At 42.0% G+C, this 16742-nt stretch overlaps 1 protein-coding gene and 1 pseudogene across 1 annotated transcript in view; both read left to right on the forward strand.

The window, feature by feature from the left end:
- EML1 (echinoderm microtubule associated protein like 1) overlaps positions 1–16742 on the forward strand; it is a 195167-nt gene that overhangs the window by 40536 nt on the left and 137889 nt on the right. The window lies entirely within an intron of this gene.
- LOC111724260 lies at positions 2307–2477 on the forward strand (annotated as a pseudogene).

A 16742-nucleotide genomic window follows, 5' to 3' on the forward strand; every position in this document is an offset into this window, starting at 1 on the left:
TTGAGCTGGGAGTGATTAGAATAGAGCTGTGCTTTAGTAGTCCCACCTGTCCACAGAGTGAAAGATAACGTTTTCACAACCGTGGTATATATTTCACTTCATGCAACTTTTGCACCTATTTGGAAGGGACACTGAATACATGTATGTAACTTACTAGCCTCTTCCATTACCTTTGTAATGGCAGTATTGGGATAGCAACAAGGATTTTGAATAAAATGTTTTGTAGATTCATCCAGGATATTAGAAGAAGAGTGTTAATAGTTATGGCACAAAAAGTAACATGTGGGAGAAGGAGGATTTTCACAGCACATTTTCGTGATACAGTTTATGTTTATACTCTTCCAACTAAAACAGATGGTTTTTCTAATCTAAACTACAGCTATCTTTTAAGAACATTTTCCTGCTGCTTTAAAATGGTGCAATAATATATCCTGTAAGCAAAAATTAAATCTTAGCAGGTAACATAACCATTCACATATTACATAGATATTAATAGAAGAGGTTCTCCTTGGAGCCCTGACAGTTGAAGCCAAAAGGAAGCTATTATATCCGTTATAAATGGAGGAAATACAAAAACCTGTGAAACTAATTAGCACGGGATCCCTATGATGTACAGCTGAACAGTTTACTATCACTTGTAACACTTATTGTCTATAGTTAGTTTTTAATTAATCACTACAGGATATCAGTAAGAGTGCCCATGGTGTATGTAATTAAGGGCTATATCTCAGTATATGGTATATATATGAATTCTAATTTGTTGTCATTAGCAACATTGGTTCTGAGTGAATTCCCTCTTGGCCAATGGTGATACATGGCCCATAAATTTATTCTCAAGCTACTGAGGCCACATTGATTTCTAACCAGAATGTCCATATAAGATGTGAGTTCATACGTGGATGTGAGTTTACACATTGATATGGGTTTACACATTGCAGGAATTTTTTTTTATGAAAGGTATATCATAGGACCCATTTATTTATTTAGAGACAGAGCCTCAAGCTTCCCCCCAGGTAGAGTTCCATGGCATCATAGCTCACAGCAACCTCAAACTCCTGGGCTTAAGCAATTCTCTTGCCTCAGCCTCTCAAGTAGCTGGGACCACAGGCACCCACCACAACACCCAGCTATTTTTTGGTTGCAGTTGTCATTGTTGTTTGGCAGGCCAGGGCTGGATTCGAACCCACCAGCTCTGGCATATGTGGCTGGCGCCTTAACCGCTTAAGCTACAAGCACTGAGCCCATAGGGCCCTTTTAAATCATGAGCTTCAGCCATGCATTATCCCAAGATGTCAATTGATTTGCAAATGTAGAAATTAAAGTTCTTTAGAAACCCAGCTACTAGTCGAAACAAGTTTTAAAATGGTGCCTAGAGTCTCAGGGCATGTGGCTCAAGCAGCTAAGGCTCCAGCCACATACACCTGAGCTGTGTGGGTTCAAATCCAGCCCAGGCCCACCAAACAACAATGACAGATATAACCAAAAAATAGCCGGGTGTTGTGGCAGGCGCCTATAGTTCTAGCTGCGTGGGAGATGGAGGCAGTAGAATTGCTTGAGCCCAAGAGTTGGAGGTTGCTGTAAGCTGTGATGCCACAGCACTCTACCAAGGGTGACAGATTGAGGCTCTGTCTCAAAAAAAAAAAAGGTACATAGATATTTAACCACCTTAAAGTTTTTCTTACTAAAAAGAAGGGACTAGCTGGGTGCAGTGGCTCACACCTGTAATCCTAGCACTCTGGGAGGTCAAGGCAAGTGGATTCTCTGAGCTCACAGGTTCAAGACCAGCCTGAACAAGAGCGAGAACCCCATCTCTAAAAATAGCCAGGTGTTGTGGCAGGTGCCTGAAGTCCCAGCTACTTGGGAGTCTGAGACAAGAGAATAACTTGAGCCCAAGAGTTTGATGTTGCTGTGAGCTGTGACACCACAGCACTTTATTGAGAATGACAAGTTAGACTCTGTCTCAAAAAAAAAAAATAATAAAAGGTAAAAGGAAAGGTCCTTTGGGGAAAGGAACTGAGCCAACCTTGCAAAGAGGGCTTACTGCAAATGTGTGTAGACCTTTGTGAATGAACAAACAAAGGTAAGAACAAATAAACAAACAGAAGCTCAGGAACTTAGATTAAAACGTATGTATGATTTTTAAACTTAATTTATCAAAGTTACATACTGTACATATTTTTTAAAATCGAATAGTTCTACAAGGCTTAAGACAAAAACGTAGCACTTACCTTTCCTCATTTCCCATGACATCCTTACAATCTTCCCACATCCCAGAAGCAGCTGCCACTTCCAAATATGTTATCCATATTGCTTCTCGGCCTTTTGGCTATGATCAAGTGTAGTATCTGTTCTTATTGGCTTACTGTCTGATATGTACTCTGAGTAAGTTATCCTTGTCTTTCAAATAACATGCATGTGTGCTGCTTCCCGATCGCTGCCTGTTAATGTCTCACCTGGCAGATGAAGACTCAGCTCTCCACATCGCTCTCTCCACTCACATGTGGATGCACCTCCTTCCTCATCTTCCCAATATACTCATATCAGAATCTTAAAATCTGATTGGTGTATGTTTATATTACTCTGACTATGAAACACTGTTCAAGGTTAAGTCATACAGTATGATTGAATTTCCTTTCTTATGCAATTTTTTTGTTTTCCTGGAGTAAATCCCTATCTCTTGTTTTCCATGTGTCCTTCACTTTCACCATCCCCAACTACTGAACCTCCTTCCAATAGTTTCCAATACCATCTTCTTCATGGCATTTTTTTAAGAGCCTCTGCTTCCCAGCTGCAGACTGGGCCGGCTGCCGGTTAGCATGACCTTTACTGTCCCATCTATTTTCCTGGGAATTCCTTCCACTTCTCTTCTGGGTTGACTTCTTGTTTCCTGGATCCACGTCTTCTTTCTTGGCAACTCCCTCACTTTGGTGGAGCACATCCTGCAATAAGCTGCCTGAGAAAGGAGGCACTAGGGAGATAAGTTGTTGAGATCTTGTGAGATTAAAAATATCTTTATTTCACACGCACACTTGATTTGATGGTGTGTCTGGATGTAATTATAGGTTGAAATCATTTTCTCTCAAAAATTTACTTTTTGCATTTTTTATAGTATCTTCGAGATTCTATCATTGCTGTTTAGAAATCAAACACTATTCTCATTTTTAATCCTTTGTCTAAGACCTATTGTTTCTGGAAGCTTTTTGAATGTTGTACTTATCTCCTGTGTTCTAAAACACTTAGTAGGTAGAACATTTGGTAGTGTTCTCCCTCCTCACCTGGTCTCCCCACTGTACACAGCACTCAGTAGGCTCTTTCAACCTAGAAATTTATGTTTCTTTGTTTTGGGAAATTTTCTTGAACTATTTCTTCAATGATTTTCCTCCTCCTATTTTCATTTTCTCTTTCTGAAACTCTTGTTATTGAGATGTTGAACATCCAAATATAATTATAACTTTTTTTCCTTTCCTAGTCTGTATTGCTTTGTCTTTTTTTGTTCTACTTTCCTGTACAATTTCTTCAACTCTATCTTTAGTCACTCCTATGGGGATTGTATTTCTATTGCCATAATTTTAATTGCCACAAATCTCTTCTTTATCATCTGTTTTTATAAATAGTACCTTTTTTTTTGTTTGTGGATGCAATAACTTCAGCCCCTAAGGGTATCATGATAGTTTCATTTCTTTCTGTTCTTTGTGTTATCCATTTCCTCATATTCTCCCCCCTTTCTTATCTTTTTTATATTTTCTCAAATGTTTGGAGATTCTTGGTTCTCTTTTCTGATCTTAGAGGGGGACATTGAAAAGCTGCCTGGAAGCTCTGAGTCCATAGATGAGACTTGTCAACAGGAGGATGTCACTGAGATTCTTTGACCAAATCTCCAGGTCTTTCCTCCAGAGTTTGTCATATTCCATAAGGAAGATGCTTCCATATCCTTTCCACAGAGCAGCCCCCTGGCTCCCAGGGTGGGGAAGGGGCTGGGCAAGATTTCATCATTCAGTGTCAGACTATCATTTATTTGCTGCCTGCACAATGGTCCCCCTGGTATCCCTTTGTGCAGAGAACCCCTTGGTTCACTCATTTCAGAAATTAAAGCACCCAGTCTCTTGCAGGAAGAAGGAGATTGAAGGAGGGATCCATCTTCTTTCTTTGTTGCCTCAGGCTGCCATAGCAAAATACCATGAATGGAGGTCTTAAACACAGAAATTTATTTCTCACAGTGCTGGAGGCTGGAAATCCGATCAGAGTGTCAGCATGGTTGGTTCCTGGTGAAGGTGCTCTTTTTGGCTAGCAGACTGCTGTCTTCTTGCTGTGTCCTCATAAGGCAGATGCTCCCTCTGCTCATAAGGCCACCAATCCCATCAGATCAGGACTCCACCCTCATTTAACCTTAATTATCCTATAAAGGTCCTATTTCCAAATACATTACACTGGGGCTTGGAGCTTTGATGTAATGAATTTGGAGAGGGACAATTTAGTCCATAACAGATTCTTAAGCAACCCCTTCTATGTCCCTACCTCCAGAGCCACCGGTCCTATTTGTTCCTAAACTGCTGGGTATTCTGGGGGGTGGGAAGTGGGTTCCTTCTTGGTTGCCTCAAACTTGCTGGATTTTGAGCTCAGCTTGTCTGGAGCAGATGAGACTATTCCTCTCCTTTACCTATTTTCTAGTTTGCAAAGCTGTAACAAGGCTGCAACCTCCAACTCCTGGGCTTAAGCAATTCTCTTGCCTCAGCCTCCCGAGTAGCTGGGACTACAGGCGTCCACCACAACACCCAGCTATTTTTTGGTTGCAATTCGTCTGGGGCCGGGTTTAAACCCGCCACCCTCGGTATATGGGGCTGGCGCCCTACTCACTGAGCCACAGGAGCTGCCAGTGAGCTTCTTATCAATAAGGATTGTGTTGCCAACAAATAGTTATGTGACACATAATGACGTTTGGGTCAGAAAGGGACTGCATATACAGTGATGGTCCCATGAGATTATAATACTATATTTTTACTCTACCTTTTCTGTGTTTAGATAAGTTTAGATACACAAATACTTACCATTGTGTTACAATTGTCTGTGCAAGGGTATCCAATCTTTTTTTTTCTCTGCTCCAAATTGGAAGAATAAGAGTTGCCTTGGGCCACACATTAAATTCACAAACACTAACAAAAGCTGATGAACCAAAATAAAAAAAAAAGGTCCATGCGTACTTTTCATGATATCTTTCATGCATACTTTTCATGATACACTAGAGATAAGTAAAACAAGCCTCAAATAATCAGTATGTGGCCTGTGGACCACAGGTTGGCCACCCGTGGTTAGGATTCAGTACAGTAACATGCTGTACAGGCTTGTGCCATATGGCCTACAGGAGTAGTAGGTACTGTCTAGGTTTGTGCAAGTCTATTCTGTCATGTTCACATAATGATGACATCGTCTAATAACACAGTTCTTGGGACATATTCTCACCATTAACCAACATCATGATTGTATTTGTTGAATGAATGATTGATACCTCACATTTTTTGTGGTTTTTCATCCACTCATCTTCTCCCAGAAGATGAGCTATCTCACCTTATTTCCAGATTGCCCGCCCACTACTTGCACACTGTTATGGGCCTTGCTACAGCCTGGACATCTCTTTCATTAGCCATCTCCCTGTTCCTTGAATCCAACTTCCCTGTTCCTTGAATCCAATTACCTTTCCTCTGAGTCTTTCCCCTGACTTTCCTCCTCTGAGCCAGCACAGGAACCACCTTGACAAACCCCCCAATCATAAACCGCCTAGGTAGGTTTCCCAGATCTTCTCTCTTCTTTTGGCCACCTGTTTCCTGGCTGCCTCTACTCTACACTTTGCCCCGAGGCAAACTCACTGCCAAGGCCCTGCCTTCTCCCTGAGCTCATCTCTCTTCCCAACACCCTACATCACCCACCACTTCTCCCCTCTTGGACCCAGATCCTCCCTCTGCTTCTTCTGCATTAGCAACCTGATCTGAGCCACCCAGCTCCACACCCAGTGGCTGGTAGAATGCCACCAGCCCTGGCCAGGCTTTCACCACTTCACCTAGGACTAGTCCCTCTTCCTTATCTTTGTGGTCCCTGAGCCAGTTCCAGCCATGTGCATGTCCTATCAGTCCTCCTGAAGCAAAGTCCTAATGGTGTGACCTCCCAGGGGTGCCTGTTGCCCATGGACCAAGCCCAGCCCCTCAGTGTCGATCCTAGGCCCTTCAGCATGGGTCCTGGCTCATCCAGTCTGACCTGTTTGTTAGTCCTACTCTTGACTTTAACACAGCTGATAGCTCACCAGTTTCCAGACACCCTAAGCACACACTCTAGCTTTTTTCCTGGATGGCTTTTCCTACTTCCCTCCACTCATCTCATCTCCCATATCCATTAAGACTAGAGTGGGGTTCCCCACAACCCCCATAGTCCTTCCCATCTCCTAGTTACTAGAAATTCAGTATCCTCATGGATTTATTTGCCCCAAGCCCAAGCAGCAAACACTTGGATATGTCTTATGGGAGACATGTAGTTGAATCTGGGTCTGCACCCTGTGGGATAAGGCCTGAGGCCTGCCCTACCTTAGGTACTGTTATTCATACTATTATTCCATACTGTCCCTAACCAGGCTGTCAGCTTGTACACCTGGACAGTTCCTTCCTTTTTCCCTCTTAATCTGGTTATCTCGTCTCAGCTTCAGTTCAACAGGTCAGAGCAGAAAAATGAGTGTTTGGGCCAGATAGGACTGGATTTCAAGGTCCTTCACGGCTTTCCTAGTTCTGTCAACCATGTGACCTTGGGCCTGCCTTTCTGGTACAAGGGTATTTCCCTCTTTGTAAAATTGAGGCAGCACTAGCTAGGCTTGTAGCACAGACTGGAGCCAATGCATTGATGGTGATAGGACACTTCTCCTCTGAGTTCTGTGATCCGGGACCTATTTGCTCCCCCCTTGACTGTGAGCCCCTCAGAGGGTGGGATGGTGTATTACCCTTTGTGTCCCTGCACTGAGCACAGAGTGGGCACTTGGTGTGGGCAAATTACTGAATCAGTGGTCAGCAACCCAGCAAATCCATGAGGCAGGGAGGTGGAACCCTTTCTTTTCTTTTCTTCTCTTTTGCAATTTTTCGAGTTTATTAATTTCTCTGAAGAACAAACTTTTGTCTTTGTTGATGTTTTTCTTTTTCTTTTTTTTATTGTTGGGGATTCATGGAGGGTACAAGAAACTAGGTTACACTGATTGCATTTGTTAGGTATAGTCCCTCTTGCAATTGTGACTTTCACACACAGAGACCCCACCCCCTCCCTCCTTCCATCTCTCTCTTTGCTTTCCCCTTCCCCCACCCCCACCATATTATTAATTGTCCTCATATCAAAATTGAATACATAGGATTTATGCTTCTCCATTCTTGTGATGCTTCACTAAGAATAATGTGCTCCACTTCCATCTTGTTTAATACAAAGACTGTAAAGTTGTGGTGCCCTTTCTTGTCAAGATGGTTTCCAAAAGGGCATCAAAGACCTTTGCCTGAGTCAGTGGTACAGCTGGAGGCTGGGATCCTTAGGCACAAATTTTAACAAGTGTTCCTGGACCCCTTGTTAATCACAAATGTGTTTTTTATATCTAAACCAATAGAAAGATAAAGTTTGGGAAGGGGTGATAGGAAGGGACCAGGGAAGCCACAATAATGAGCCTTTTACTTGACTTTCCTGATAACAATTCAGATTTCTGGCAACTTCCCTTTATTTCTTGCAACTTTCATTCTGTGAGACAGCTTACGATGGCATTTTAAATACAGGCAATCCCTGAATTGCAAACATCCAAAGGACATACAACTTGCACTTACAAATAGAGGCTATTATAAGTAATAGGTAAATGCACCTGTTCCAACTTACATACAAATTCAACTTAATAACATACCTACAGAGCTTATCTCATTTGTAACCCAGGAACTGCCTATACTTGTATGAATCACAATAACCTTTCTCAATGCACAGCATGGATAGATTCTAAATCTTTTCTTATTAGCCAGGGTGACCATACCATTTATCATCCAAATCAGAATACTTTTTTTGGACACATCTTATTTTGTTCAGATAATAGTCTGATCGCAGATGGTCCACTCAAATAATAGTCAAATATAATCCAATGTTAAAGCTTGGTCTTCAACCATTATAGCCACTGATGCCACCCTTGCCTATGATCTCTCTGATATAAAACCACATCCACACCTCAGTGGCCAACGAACCATTCAGCATAGCATCCTTAACTGTGAGTTGTTTGAAGCTACCAGTTTGAGCACCATTGACTATTTTTTTTAGTCATGTTTTTTATTGTCTGCTGCCAACTGTATTAACTAATTCCTTTCAACAGTGTTTTTATATTTGCACATCTTCCCACCAGTCTACAAACGTCTTGAGAGAAGAGACTAAGTGTGTGTGTTTCCATCTTTGGCACATAGTATATATAACTATATCAAACTATATATACACAATCGGAGACTGTTTAGTGAGTTTCCCCTTGCTCAACTCAGTGAACTTTCCCTCACCCAGAGAACATTTTAGAGGTAATTTTTCTTCAGGCTCTCAAAAGCTCTAGCATCTCAGCAGGAGTTGGAGGAACCTCCCCAACCTTAAGGTAGTACCAAAATGTGGGCAGTGAAGGCTTCATATAAGTCACAGCAGTGGTGCGTTCTCTGTGAGATTACAATTGAGCCATGGTGCTAGGTTGGGAATCTGTCATCCTGAACAGCCAGCTGAATCAAACTGGAACGTGTTAGAAAGTTAAAGGAGGGACTATTAATGATCACCCAGGACACAGGCATACACTCTGGCTGTCCCAGGCCCACTGGGCTGGGTGATAGCTCTAATATTAGCTTATTTATCCTGTAGTTAGTCATTGGTGTGCCAGGAACTGCCATAAAACCTTAAAGGCAATGCGACAGAGCCAAGGCAAAAAAGTCCTGCAAATGATATTGTTTGGTGGAGATGCTACAGCTGAAAGTTCACTTGTAATCTACTGTGGTGTAATATTATATGAATTAGAGACTATTACAACATCAAGTTGCCTAAACACAATGATGCTTAAAAAGAGAAAAGCAATCAAATATTGCTTTTTTTTTGTTTTTGAGACAGAATGTCACTTTTGTTGCCCTTGGTAGAGTGCCGTGGTGTCACAGCTCACAGCAACCTTCAGCTCCTGGGCTTAGGCAATTCTCTTGCCTCAGCCTCCCTAGTAGCTGGGACTATAGGTTGCCTGCCACAACGCCCAGCTATTTTTTTGTTGCAGTTTGGCCAGGGCTGGGCTCGAGCCCACCACTCTCTGTATATGGATGGGGCCGGCGCCCTACTCACTGAGCCACAGGTGCCACCCCAAATATTGCTTTTAATATTTCACTTCAGATACATCAAAATACGTAAATTTTTTGATCAATACAAATCATTGAGAATCCTGTGAGTATATAGCCTGCTGGGTTTCTTATATAATAAAGAGTTGTCACATCCATTTGGACTGTTAATAAACTATCTGGGGAAGGCTCTGAAATTCTTGATTCTGCCATGTTGGCATTTTTGTAATGGGATAATGAAGCTGGAGAAGCCCTTGATAAGCTGTTTTTATCACATAGTGCCGTCTCCTTCCCCCCATCCTAGCCCATCCGAGCCAGTGGATACGCAGGTAGTCAGGAAGCTGGTTCACCAGGCTATGAATGTCTTACCTTTACTACATGAGCTATAGATCTGCTCCTGTGTGTGAGGCTTCCAGCCAGAGGCAAGGCCAGAAAGCTCTCCGAATGAGTGGAAAGACAGCAGGAATATCCTAGGCAAAGCCCCAGGAACAGGCAGTAGTGGGATGTTGGGGAAATTAAAAGCAGAGTGGGTTGATTGGGGTGGGGGGTTGCAAGGACATATAAACCAGAACAGGGGAAGCCATGAAGAACCCTGAAAGCCAGTCTGCATATTTAGGACTTTGCTCTGTGGTTTCTTTTTCTCTATTAAGAAGAATAATCTTAAAACTGGAAGGGATAGAAGAAACATCTCCTGGGAGGAATTGTCAAGAGCCCAAGAAAGGCGAGAGATGGCAAGAGACTGTTTAGTTACCAGGAATACATTCTCCAGGCCTTCACCAACCGTCTCTAATTTTGCCAGATGGGAGTTGCAGAAAACTGCTAAGGGGAAAAAGGTCATAATTTTCTAAAAATCAGAAAAATTTGGATTCTGAAAAATAGAGATGACACATTTGATATTAATATTGGTTCTGAGCAAAGATTTTCACAGATCTTTGAAGAGCTAGTGTGTAAACACTTGGAAGGAAAGGTGGTTTCTAAGAGCCAAACCAGCCTCATTCCCTCTTTTCTTGGTGCTGCCAGATTGAATTTACAAGGCAGTGGAGAAGATCTTTCAGAAAATCCTATGGACATTCAAGGAAAATAGGCTAAATGAACAAACAGTTGGGTGATTTCATTTTTCGTTGGACAAACATATCCAGAATTTATTTATTTTTTTTGAGACAGAGTCTTGTTCTATCACCCTTTGTAGAGTGCAATGGCATCATCATAGTTCACTGCAACCTCACCCTCCTGGGCTCAACTGATCCTCTTGCTTCAGTCTCCCAAGTAGTTGGAACTACAGGTACCCACTGAGACACTGGCTCATTTCTCTATTTTTAGTAGAGACAGGTTCTCATTTTACTCAGGCTGATCTTGAACTCCTGAGCTCATGGGATCCTACTGCTTAGGCCTCCCAGAGTGCTAGGATTACAGGCATGAACCCCACGCCCAGCCCATCACAGTATTGATAAAGAGATCAATAGAGATGCAGCTGGGGAAATGTCACTGGTGCTGTACACAGGGCTCCAAACCCCTCTTGCCCTGCTAACATATTTATCAATTACAAGAATGAAAAACATATTGAAGGATTCATTATGGTACATTCACTACTGACACAATGCCAGATTTAAGGGTTTAAAAGTTTTTGGTTGGGTAAAATGTTACATGGAAACCAAAAAAAAAAAAAAAAGGCATTTAACAGAGGTAAAGATAAACCCTGTCTTTAGATTTAAAAAAAAATCAATTAGTTCAGTACAGAATGGAGAAGACCCAACAGCAGTCATTTGAAGAAGATTGATAGGTTAATAATTGACTGGAAGTTTAATATAGGCCAACAGTATCCATCCTGGCTGCTCAAAAAAAAAAAAAAAAGAAATCAATAAAGCTTCAGTTTCATCAATAGAATCATAATATGCAAGTTATTAAAAGGAAATACCACCCAAGTCAGGGTCCTGTGAGGTTATTTTGTACAGTTCTGGTAGATATTAGGATTCAGGAAAAAGGATCTGGTTGGGTGGGATGGGCATCTCTGCAGACAAGGGGCCTTGAAAGAATGTCATATGATGCACAAGGAGGAAACGGAGTATGTTACCCTGGAGAAAACCAGGGCTGTCTTCCAATCACTTAGGAGTCTATCGTGTGTAATGCACAACTGATTTTGTCTAGAGGGGTCATTCATTTACTCAGCACTGCCAACTATGTTCAACATTGCGTCAAGCATGAGTGTTTGGGGCATATAATCTCTCAGGAGACAGACACACACACAAATTCCCAAAAGGCAAGGCAGATTGACACAGAAATCTGGAAGGGAGTGTGGAGGCATACTTGCTCAGGACTGCAGAGACTGGTTAAGGCCCTGCTGACAGGGCAGCTCCTGTGCTGATGGGCAGGGAAGGCAGGCACTCAGGCCTGGGGAGCAGCACTGGCCGAGGTCCAAAGCACCCGAGTGCATAGCATGTCTGAGAGTCCTCAGAGGGGGAGCACGTGGAGAGTGTGGTGGGACAGGGCGTGTTGCATGCCGAAGGTGGCATTTGTGGCAGGAACGCAGATGGACTTAGAGACCATGCCAAGATGTTTGCATTTAGTATGGCAGGCAACAGAACAGAATAACATCAGATAACGCCTCTTTGGGGAAGTTAGTCCTGGAGTAATGAAGGAGAGCAGGAGAGGCGAGGACACAAGCTATGGTTGCAACATTTCAGAATAGACAGAGCTTGAAGCAGGACATGAGGAGATCAAACTGACCAGACAAAAGCAGGATCATTGAAGGATACTTTGGTAAGGGGTTAAAACTAAACAACAATCTTTTAATAATTGGAGCTCTTAAACTCTGAAAGGGGCTGAGAGACCTTAACAGGGACATTGCTGAAAGGACAGCTGACCTGCAAGCAAGTCATAGACTATGGAGTTTAACACTCTTTTTTTTGATGCTTAGAATCACCTCTTAAATAGAGTAATAATTTTCATCATGAGAAGCCATATTACATATTTTAATATCAGCGATGAAAGGTGCATTGAATCTGTGGAATAACCAGTTTTGACTTTGAGATTTTATACTATCTATTTTAGTTTGCTAGAGATTCCATAACTATGTACCACGGACTGGGTGGCTGAAACCACAAAATTTATTGTCTCACAGTTCTAGAGGCTGCAAATACAAAATCAAGGTGTTAGTGGGTTTGGCTCCTTCTGAAGGCTCTCCCCTTGGCTTGTAGATGTCCGTCTTTTCCCTCTGTCTTTACTTCATCTTCCCTCTGCATGTCTGTGTCCCAACGTCCCCTTCTTGTAAGGACACCAGTCACACTGGATCAGCCCTCCCTTTCTCAATGATCACATTGAATACCGCTAAAAAGACCCAATCTCCAAATAAGGTCACATTCTGAGGTACTATGGGTTAGGTTCTTGACATGAATTTGGGGGGATGTTCAATTCAACCTATAACACCAACTGAAGGTCAATTTCTTTTGTTCTTAGAATAAAATCAGAAGCCCTGAACAGATCTGCAGGGCCCCAGACATCTCCTTGGTTCTTCAGAGGCGTGCTTGCCTATAGGGGCCACACTTTGCTCCACCCCCCGATGCTCTGGTTGCATCTTTTCCTCCTGTGTCCAATTCAGACTGGAATAATGTGAGATTCTTCCTTCTGGCTTTGTTCCATAGTGCTCACAATTTGTAATTATACATTTTTTTCTTCTTGAGATAGAATCTTGCTCTGTTATACACACTGGAGTGTAGTGGTGTGAACATAGCTCACTGCAGCCTTGAGCTCTTGGGCTCAAGGGATCCTCCTGTCTCAGCCTCCCAAGTGACTGGAACTATGGGTGTGTGCTACCATGGTTGGCTAATTTTCCCCATTTTCTGTGGATCTGGGGTCTTGCTATGTTATCTAGGCTGGGTCTGGATCTCCTGGCCTCAAGTGATCCTCCTGCCTCAGCCTCCCAAAGTGCTGGGATTATAGGTGTAAGACACTGCACCTAGCCTCATGGGTGCAGTGAGAAAAATATATACATACATTCAGTGAGAAAATCATACATTTATTTGTATGATTATTATACATACTAATGTTTCTTACATTGTGACTGTGACCTACAGGGAGGAATATGTTTTATATTGCAACCAAGCACACATAGGTACATTCTAAGTAAAGCTATTTCAAGTACAAATACTTGTTCTTACTTTGTTCAACACACTCTCACATTTTCCATTCCATTTTATTTTTAAAACTGTCATAAAATATACATAATAGTCAGGTGTGGTGGTAGGTGCCTGTAGTCCCAATGACTCAGGAGGCTGAGGTGGGAGGATCACTTGAGCTCAACAGTTTGAGGCTGCAGTGAGCCATGATCATGCCACTGCACTCCAGTCCTGGCATCAGAGTGAGAATCTCTCTCTCTCTCTCTCTCTCTATATATATATATATACACAAACACACACACACATACATATATATAATTTACCTTTTTAACCATTTTTAAGTGTATATTTCTGAGGGGTTAAAGGCATTTGCATTGTTCTGCTACCATCACCACCATCTGTCTTTAGAACTTTTTTACCATCCCAAACAGAAACTCTGTATCCATTAAGCATTAATTTTCCATTCCCCCCTTCCCCCAGCCCCTGACAACCACTATTGTACTTTCTGTCTCTGGATTTGACTACTCCCTCATGTAAGTGGAATCATACAGTATATGTTTTGGGGGGACTGGCTTCTTTCATTTAGCATAATGTCTTCAAGAATCATCCAAGTTGTAGCATATGTCAGAAGCATCTTTCTGTTTAAGATGGAACAACATTCCATTATATGAACATACCACATTTTTTTTTATCCATTCATCCATCAGTGGATACTCAAGTTATTCCATATTTTGGCTATTGTGACATGGGTGTACAAATATCTGTTCACGTTCCTGCTTTTAATTCTTTTGAGTACCCAGAAATGGAATTTTCTACTTAATTTTTTAAAGTGCTGATTGTGATTCTTTAAATTGACTTCATAGCCACCTGCAGCTTGGAAAGCACTGTGTTCTATGTACTATATTCCGAGTCCCAAGTATAGTGCCTGGCACTGTGTAACTATTTTTGGAGGAGTGTTGAGCTAAATAATAGATGCACAAGCCTGCATGTTTCTGGGTGATTTTCTTTTTTATTGCTTCTCTATGAATAAAAGATACAAAGCTTTCATTTTCCTTTCTCTTTTTCACACATTGTACAAATGCTGCTATTAATTCCACTGAACACTATAGTTATATTGTCCTAGAGAGTGTACATCATTTATTACGATGGCAACTGTTTTGGGGGCTCAGGCCATAAATTATCTCAAAATGATGTGAAATACCAGTCTGCTAATATATTTGGGCTAAAAATCACACATTGTTAATTAAGTTTTCAGAGTTTTTTTTTTTTTTTAACTTTCTCCACTGATCTTTTTTTAATGCTGTGTAGATCATACCTAATTGACATAGCCGGCATATCCTTGTAATTATTCTAAATTTTGTTTTTCTTTTTTAGAGTAAGAATTTTATCATTGTAGGGAAAACATAGCTATTTAATGCTCCAGGTTAAGAGGCTGATAATGATCTTTGTCACTTCAAAAGCAAGTGGACTGAGTTCTTCATTGTCTTATTTGTAATTTCACTCTAGTGGAAATAATACCTTCTAAGAAAATTTCCAGCTTAATTTTGCAGCTCAACCCTCCTTTCCCACTTCCAAATTTTCTTTATTCCCTAATCTTAGCTATGGCCACCAAAAATTATAACATTACAAATCAGGAATACTAACAACATTCTTAACAAAAACCATCTTCTAATCATTCATCTATGATTATTACCTTCTTTCCAAGTTCAAAAATCCACTCCTCAGCTTTTTGTGCCACCTATCCAAGGTATCCTAAAATATAAAACTGCAAAATAGATTACAAAGAGCATGCTGATGAGAATAAAAGGGAGAAAGATGGGAAATGAGAAAACAGAGAAGGGCACAGATGAAATAAGTGTTAAGCCCCATATCACCTGCTTCTTGCTTCAGAGATGCAGAGGACTCATCTGGATCTTTACTTGGGCAGCTTCCTTTGACCTCCTTTCCTTTCCCTGCCCAAGCTGTCAAATATACATGTACATATGTTCTGCCTTTGAAGTCTAGCAACCCACCAAGGTGCTCCAGGTCACCTGGGAGGCCTCTGCTGCCAGACAGAAGGGCCTTTTCCCAGCCTCATCCTCCTTGACCCATTTTGCAGATAATCCTGTGAAAATGCCCAGCTGTGCTCTTAGCTTATGGAGACGACCTCTTCTGCTGTTTTTTCTGCCTCTCTGACTGCCCCTGGAATCTCCTTTTCTCCTCCGTGCCAAGGCTCTGCCCTACCTCCTTCTATTTTCTTTAAAGGCTTCATTTATAGCCTCTTTACTGACAACTCCTAAATCTCAATTCTTTCTCTCTAGTTGCTATAAGGCACTTTTAATTGAAGGTTGTGCTGTCCTCACTTGACCTTTCTGTCTCTCTGGTTGTACGGTCCTGTAGCAACTTCCCTCCGGCCCTATTCTCTCTCTTCCCTCTGACTGTCCCTCAGTGCCTCATTTATGGAACACTGCAAACACCCCAGGGCTGCTTCAGCAATGGACTCTGGCCCCAGTTGCCCAGTTCACACATGGATTCAGTTCCCTAGCACTGCTCTCATCAGCCTTTAGGAACCCTCCATGTGTCCTCCATCCCCAGCAGGGTCTGGTACAGGCTCCTCTGCTGCCTCTTGGGGCCTCTCTCACCTGTCCCTTTCCCCCAGTCCAATCTTATGTTCCACTTGTCTGCAATGTGAACCATCCATCTGTGTCCTGGCCAGTCCACAGGCTCTGCTCTTTCTTTCCTTCATCATCGCTAGCATTGTGTTCCCCACTATCCTTCATCCACCTGGTCACAGTCAAACCAACAGCACCTGTGGCCCTTCTGCCTCTACCCAGAATATAACTTACCCGTTAATAATCCTGCTATGACAGGAGTGAAGTCTTAAATTCTCCTTTCTGCCTGCAGCATGTGAGCACCAGTCCTCACCAACCCATGTGTTACACTGCCACACATGGAGCAACAGAGCTCTGTCCCTTAGCTGCCATCTACTAATGTCTAACCTGGGCTTCTAGAAAGACCAGCCTTTGACCTCCAGTGAGCTACAGCAATTTTCCTAATTGTAATCTTTTATTCAGTTCTTATTTCATCTACTGTGTTTGACCTATACAAGTTAGTACCTACAACTTTAAGTTTTTGCATGTAACTGAATTGTGACCATTGTCGCAACAAGGAGTGTAAATGTTCAGCAGACTCTTCAGGACCCAGCCCATTTGGGGGCTAGATCACCCAATTCATATGTTCTCTCTTGCTTCCTCACTTGTTATCTGTATCATCTTTATTTAATTCAGGCTGTCGGTAGTAAAACTACCATTAACCTAGC

The sequence above is a fragment of the Otolemur garnettii genome, unplaced genomic scaffold (assembly GCF_000181295.1).
Source record: "Otolemur garnettii isolate 467f Iridium unplaced genomic scaffold, OtoGar3 scaffold00020, whole genome shotgun sequence".
Classification (NCBI taxonomy): Eukaryota; Metazoa; Chordata; class Mammalia; order Primates; family Galagidae; genus Otolemur; species Otolemur garnettii.